This window comes from Chiroxiphia lanceolata, chromosome 13, assembly GCF_009829145.1.
Source record: "Chiroxiphia lanceolata isolate bChiLan1 chromosome 13, bChiLan1.pri, whole genome shotgun sequence".
NCBI classification, from domain to species: domain Eukaryota; kingdom Metazoa; phylum Chordata; class Aves; order Passeriformes; family Pipridae; genus Chiroxiphia; species Chiroxiphia lanceolata.
In genome coordinates, this window is record NC_045649.1 from 18,012,661 (window position 1) to 18,018,514 (window position 5,854).

Here is a 5,854-nt window from a genome sequence, read left to right on the forward strand (position 1 = left end):
CCTTTTTCTCTCAACAGACACATCTCACTGCCTTTAGCAGAACAGAAAAAGCAGAACTTGCAGTGCATTAACAAAGTGCATAAAAGATGCATTTGAAACCTGAAAACTAAGAAATAAAGATGTTTTCATCCTTGCTGATGTCAGGCTATGTGTTTCAATAGTAACAGACTAATTCTAACCAATGATTAGGATACTAAAACTTTTGAAAGGTACAATAAAAAAGAAAAAAATATAGTCAGTAAGTATAGCTTCCAAGTGCACATGTACAGGGAATAAAAAGTTTGAATAATAATAATGATGATAATAATTAGTGCATTTAAAGATCTAAGGATATTACATTTTTCTTCTTAGAAAAAAATCTTGTAATAATTATCCACCTGCCTTTCATTGTATGAGAGCAGCCTACAAACATTGTAAAAACATTTGTATGAACTAATAAAGTATTAAATGTTTAAATTGGCTCTTTTTAATTGTGCAGCCTATATTTCCCTTAAATTTATTTATAATGTGAGTATTACAAAGAAAAATTTACTCATCATTTCTTATTTTACTGCCATATGCTTTGATTTGTGAACATTTGCTGGGATTGGGTTTTAATCAATAACCAACTGCTGGGTTAAGTTAAAGTAACAAAGTTACAGTAAAGGAGGGTGGGGAATTGTGAATATATGATAATACCTGTCCCAACCAAATAACTCACAACACCCCTTACAAAGAAAATAAATCTAGGTGACATACAGATAAATTCCTCAGAATTACTTGAGCTGAGGCAACATTCACCAGGATCCATTTTAGCACAAGTCAAAATAGTTTCTATTACTAGAAATTACACACAGAAACAGCCCTGAGCTTTGATGAACACAAATATTTTGATTTTTCAGTTTTAAAAGGTTTACTGGTATTCAAGGCCAGGTTGGACAGGGCTTGGAGCAAACCAAGGTGTCCCTCCCATGGCAGGGGGTGGAATGAGATGATCTTTAAGGTTCCTTCCAACCCAAACCATTCTGGGATTTCTCCAGGCTGCAGAGGATTTCTCTCCTTTTTAGACTTATACTCAAACCTTACACTAAGTATCCAAAATAGTATATTAAAATAATATATTAAAATAAGTCTCTTATTTCATCAGCGATGGAAAGTTGCGTAACCAGGTACAGAGGCATTAAAATGGCACTTCCAGTGACATCACAACCCCTCAGGCTCTGGAATGACATGGAATGACAGCTCTGGGGCTGTTCCCACATCAATGGGAGCGTGAGAGACACTTCCTTGGTACTGTAACAGCTCCAGTGCCTGGAAAGTGAGAGTAATGACTCCTCTGGGGTTGTTATTGTGTCAGAGGAAATATTAATGAGACCCTTCATTGATGTCATAACAGCTCTTACACCAGGATCGTCAGTAAAACCCCAGAAATTTGTCAATAAAAATTATCAAGCTTGGGGAAAAAAAAAAAAAAAAGGTTACGGTGCTCAAGGAAAACAGAAACATTCAGGAGACGTGTTTGTTTCAGCTTCACTGAAACATGTTTATGCACAAACAGACTGCTAAAACCAACAAGCACATCCAGCTCCTCACAGGAAAAGCACCAGCAGGCACAGGTGAAAATAATGCCAAGAGCTGCTTCCCATCCTTAAAACCAGAATGAAGGTACTGGCCCTTTATGACTTGTACTTATAATAAACTTTTCCTTTAAGGTACCTCTGTGAAGAATAAGTGTTTTTATTAATGCTTGATAACTTCAAGAAAAGTAATTTATGATTAAGAGTCAAAATAAGTGATTTTCAGTCTGGGGTATTTCATTATTTACTTTAACTCTTTGGCAAATATTTGTTTTAAAAATGTAAGTTCTGCAGTCCTAATCCTTAAAAAAATAATGCTCATGGGAAAAGTGCTAATGTACTGAATTTATTATCTGAGGTCACAAACTAATTGTCAATCCATGTGTGATCTGTTAAACTAAAACAAATCCAATTAAATTTCCCCAGTTACACATAACTGACAGAAATTTAGAATTATAATAATACTATAAACCACAAAAAAGGACCTTATTTCTTTGTGGTAAATTTAAAAAAAATAACTTCATATTTTGCTCTTTGCAGCCACTTCATGGGTTCAATTTTTTCTATTAAGAAAATCCCCTTGAATAGATTCTCCAAGGACTGCTTTTGTGTGTTGTCCAGGGCTGCCTGGACCACAGACCTAGTGCTGAAGGCCCATATTCTGTAACATAGAAAGCCACCAGGAAAAGTTTAGGAAAACTTAATAAATAAATAAACACAAGCCAAAGCAGCAATGGCAACACTCTGCTAATTAAAAACAGTGGGGAAGGTCCTCACAGACACACATTGGGATGATGCAATATTGACAAACCAACCTCCCCACATGTCCCAAGCTGGGGAGAATGGGGTAGGGACTGCAGAAAACCCAGAAATAAATCCATCAAGACACATCTTTTCCCCTACAGCAGAATTGCCCCTGCAACAGAAGCTCAGGGAATGAAAGCAAAAAAAAAAAAAAAAAACACACCAAAAGTCAACTAACCCAACAAAAACCTCCACTAGTATTAAAGGAATTCGCAGCAAAGATTAGATTAGGAGCCTATTAAGTCCTTGCTCTTATCAAGAAGTTTCACTTGTGGTATCAGGTGGGGTCAAGATGATTCAGGAAAAAAAAATGAGAGAAGGAAATCAATTTTTGTTTGTGGAAACAAGGACTATTTGAGATGCTGAACATGTGTATTGCTCTGAAACTCATTAGGTACAAGAATCCACATATTGAGTAAATCTGATGAGAGCTAAAAGGAAAGAGGAACCCAGAGTTTCTAAACAGTTGTAAAAAAAAAACAAAAACAAAATCAAATAACATGAGAAAACAAACATTTCCCGACACTCTCAGAAGGGATGTGGAAAAGAAGAGCTGCAGCTGACCAGTTCCAGGTATCCTTAATGCACATTTACAGGCAGGAGACCAAACAAAATACACAATTGTACGTCTTTCAGTATCTCTGTGACAAATATTTTACGGCAGCTTCTATTACTGATGCAAGAGAGGTGCTGAGTGTTTACACTGATGGACCAAGTGAAAAGCTGCTGAAAAACCCATCACCAGTTCAGTAAAGCACATGGGTTCTGTGAAGAATTTAAACATATGCTTGACTTTAACAGTCCCTAAACTTGACAGAAACCACCATGACTTCAGTAGATAACAAAAGCAAAAAACAAGTTCCCTGACAGGGAAGGACCAGGAGCTTTATCTGCAACAAATGCCAACTTCAGCACAGACAAGGCTGAATTTTAACACCTGCCCAAAGCACACAGACACAGCTAATAAAGTCAGCTTTAAAATGCACAGTCAACTACAAATACAGCAGGAACAGTCTTTGAAAAGTGTATTTAAACACCATGGTAAGATCACTTGGAAGCACAACTTTTCCAACACCAGGTCAGTCAGGAAAGCCCTTGGAGCAGCACAGCAGCACTTCTCCAAGGAGGGAACATGGTGTTACCAGGGGCAAGGCAGGGCCAGCACTGCCACAGTCAGGAACTTCCATGGAATCAACCACAAGGGACACCTCCTTCCCCAAAAAAACCCAACCAAAGAAACCCCAGACCTCATCACCAGACCAGTGAAGAGCCAAATCAAGGCGTGCTTCCCCCCCCACATTGCAGTGTCCAGCCTGGAGCCATCCCCATCACTCACCTGCAGTCTGGACACACATTCCCAGGACAAGGTGCTGAGATGAGTTGAGGGACCTCCTGCCCACCGCAGCCTGTACCTTCCAGAAGGTTCCAGAGAGAGCTCTGTGAGGTAACTGCTCCAACTGCACCAGCACCACAGGACAAGGGCACCAAAGGGGTTTTCTCCCCCTTTCCTGAGCTGTTTTAAACAGTGCCCAGGAAATGCAGCAGCTTTGTCTCCCACCCTCCCACCGCTCAGGCCGGTGCCCACCCAGGGCAGCTCTTTGTGCCGTGGCTCTCACACCTCTGCCGAGGGTACACAGCCCCCAGGGCTTCCTGGCTGAAGGTATTTCCTCCCTTTCCCAGGAGAAACTGCTGAGGGAAAACATCCCCAGGTGCTCCAGATAAGCCCAGAGTGCAATTTGGCAGGGATGGGATGCACCTGTCCCTGGGAGAGTGATGTGCTGCTGTTTTGTGGGAGGCAGGTGCTTCTCGCCCTGCTGCTTGTTAATATTTAAAGTTAGAGCTCTGCTTTGGGGGGTAATCTGTACGTGGGAGTGATTGGAAATCTTGTTGGGTCAAGTGTTTTGTGTTTAATAAAACTCTGGATGTGGATTTATAGACAGGTGTTTCTTTTTTCTAGGAAAAAAAAAAAAAAGGAAAGATCTCAAAACCTAAATTTTTCACTAGAAAAGTTGGACTTTCACAGTAAATATGAAGCCTGTTGGGGACTTGCTCTCCTTAAGTATGAAATGATACACTTTCAAAAGCTCAGGAGCTGTCTGAAAATAGAGAAGTTGTTCTCTGTCAGATCCATGGGAAAAGCCAGTGATATTTAATGGTTTAATGCACTGGCTACTTGAAAATTAGTAAATTGGGAACAAGATAGTTGTTTTTATTACTGCTATCATTAATGTTGATGGAATAGAAAGGTTATATTTCTTTTAATGCTGGATTCTTGAATATGCATTGGCTGCTACTTGTGGAATACAGTTTTATTCTATATTGTTTAGTGTCATAAACGAGGCACTTCACCACCACTGCTCTGCTTTGTATAAATTTTAACACTCCACACCAGGGCATTACAACCTCCCAGATGTGTGTTATATTTGTTAGTGTATGCCTTGTGTAATATTTAAGTTGTCTTTAGATGTGTGTTTTAAGTAGGTTATTATTATTATTTTTATTATTATTATTTTATTATAAACATGGCCATAGCTCAGTGGGTTGTATATATAACAAGTGTTATCTTAAGGAAAGAGCCAGGATAGTCATGCAATTGTGTGGTGACAGTGAACTCAGCATGTTATACTAATAACATTTAGTGAATGGGATACCTATAAATCTTTTAGGGATATAGGTCCTGTATTGCAGAAGGTGAAATATACAGTTGCAATTACACACTGGTAAAAATTTCCAGCTTGAAATGTCTCAGTTTCATGTTACAGCACTGCCTGTTTGTCCTGCATCCCTGCTAACACACAGAATATTGCACCTTGTGAAGTTTTAAATAAAAACTCTTGCTTGTAGATTTGTAGCTTTCATTCATCTATTTGCTACTAGTAGAATATTTTAAAATGAAAAAGCTTCTTATTAATTTGCTTAGGTAGTTAGAACAAGAATCTGCTGAAAGATTTGATTATTTCTTCGTATCATTCCCATCTGATACTTTCATTTTTATCCTGCACTAGCTTCTTGCAGAGTTTTGATCTTTATTTTAGGCTTAGATGGCAACACCTGCGTCCTCTTAATTCAGGGCAGCTCCTTCCTGCTCTTGCAGCAGTTCTTTCCTGACTGTTTATGAATGTACACACATATTAATTTCAGGCACAAAACAAGCTTGTGCACAGTAAGTTAAGCAGGAAAATGATGCAAACACCGGCAGGTTTAGAACTGTCATTCCTTTCTTTGCTGTGCAGTGATGAAGACGTGTAATCTCTGCAGCAAAAGTCTGCGAGGCTCTGCCAGCTGGCTGCCTGCCCCAGCTCCAGGGAATCCAGGGAATAGGAATAAATGAAGCCCAAGCAAATGGCCACCATCTGGGTAAAGCTCAAGTGAGCTTGTCTGGACAAGGCTCCAGGGTCGTGTCGATGGAAAGGACTTTAATGTTAAGATGCATCTGTGAAGGTGCAATTGCTCCTTCTGTGAGTCTGGCTGGGCTCAGTGCAGGTGCAGGGAGT

At 39.5% G+C, this 5,854-nt stretch overlaps 1 long non-coding RNA gene across 1 annotated transcript; it reads left to right on the forward strand.

The window, feature by feature from the left end:
- The first annotated feature begins 1,251 nt into the window (after window positions 1-1,251).
- LOC116793470 lies at window positions 1,252-2,228 on the forward strand. The gene is made up of 3 exons (XR_004359498.1): window positions 1,252-1,391; window positions 1,508-1,644; window positions 2,097-2,228. It is a non-coding gene; the product is annotated as an uncharacterized LOC116793470 (long non-coding RNA).
- Window positions 2,229-5,854: the final 3,626 nt, after the last annotated feature.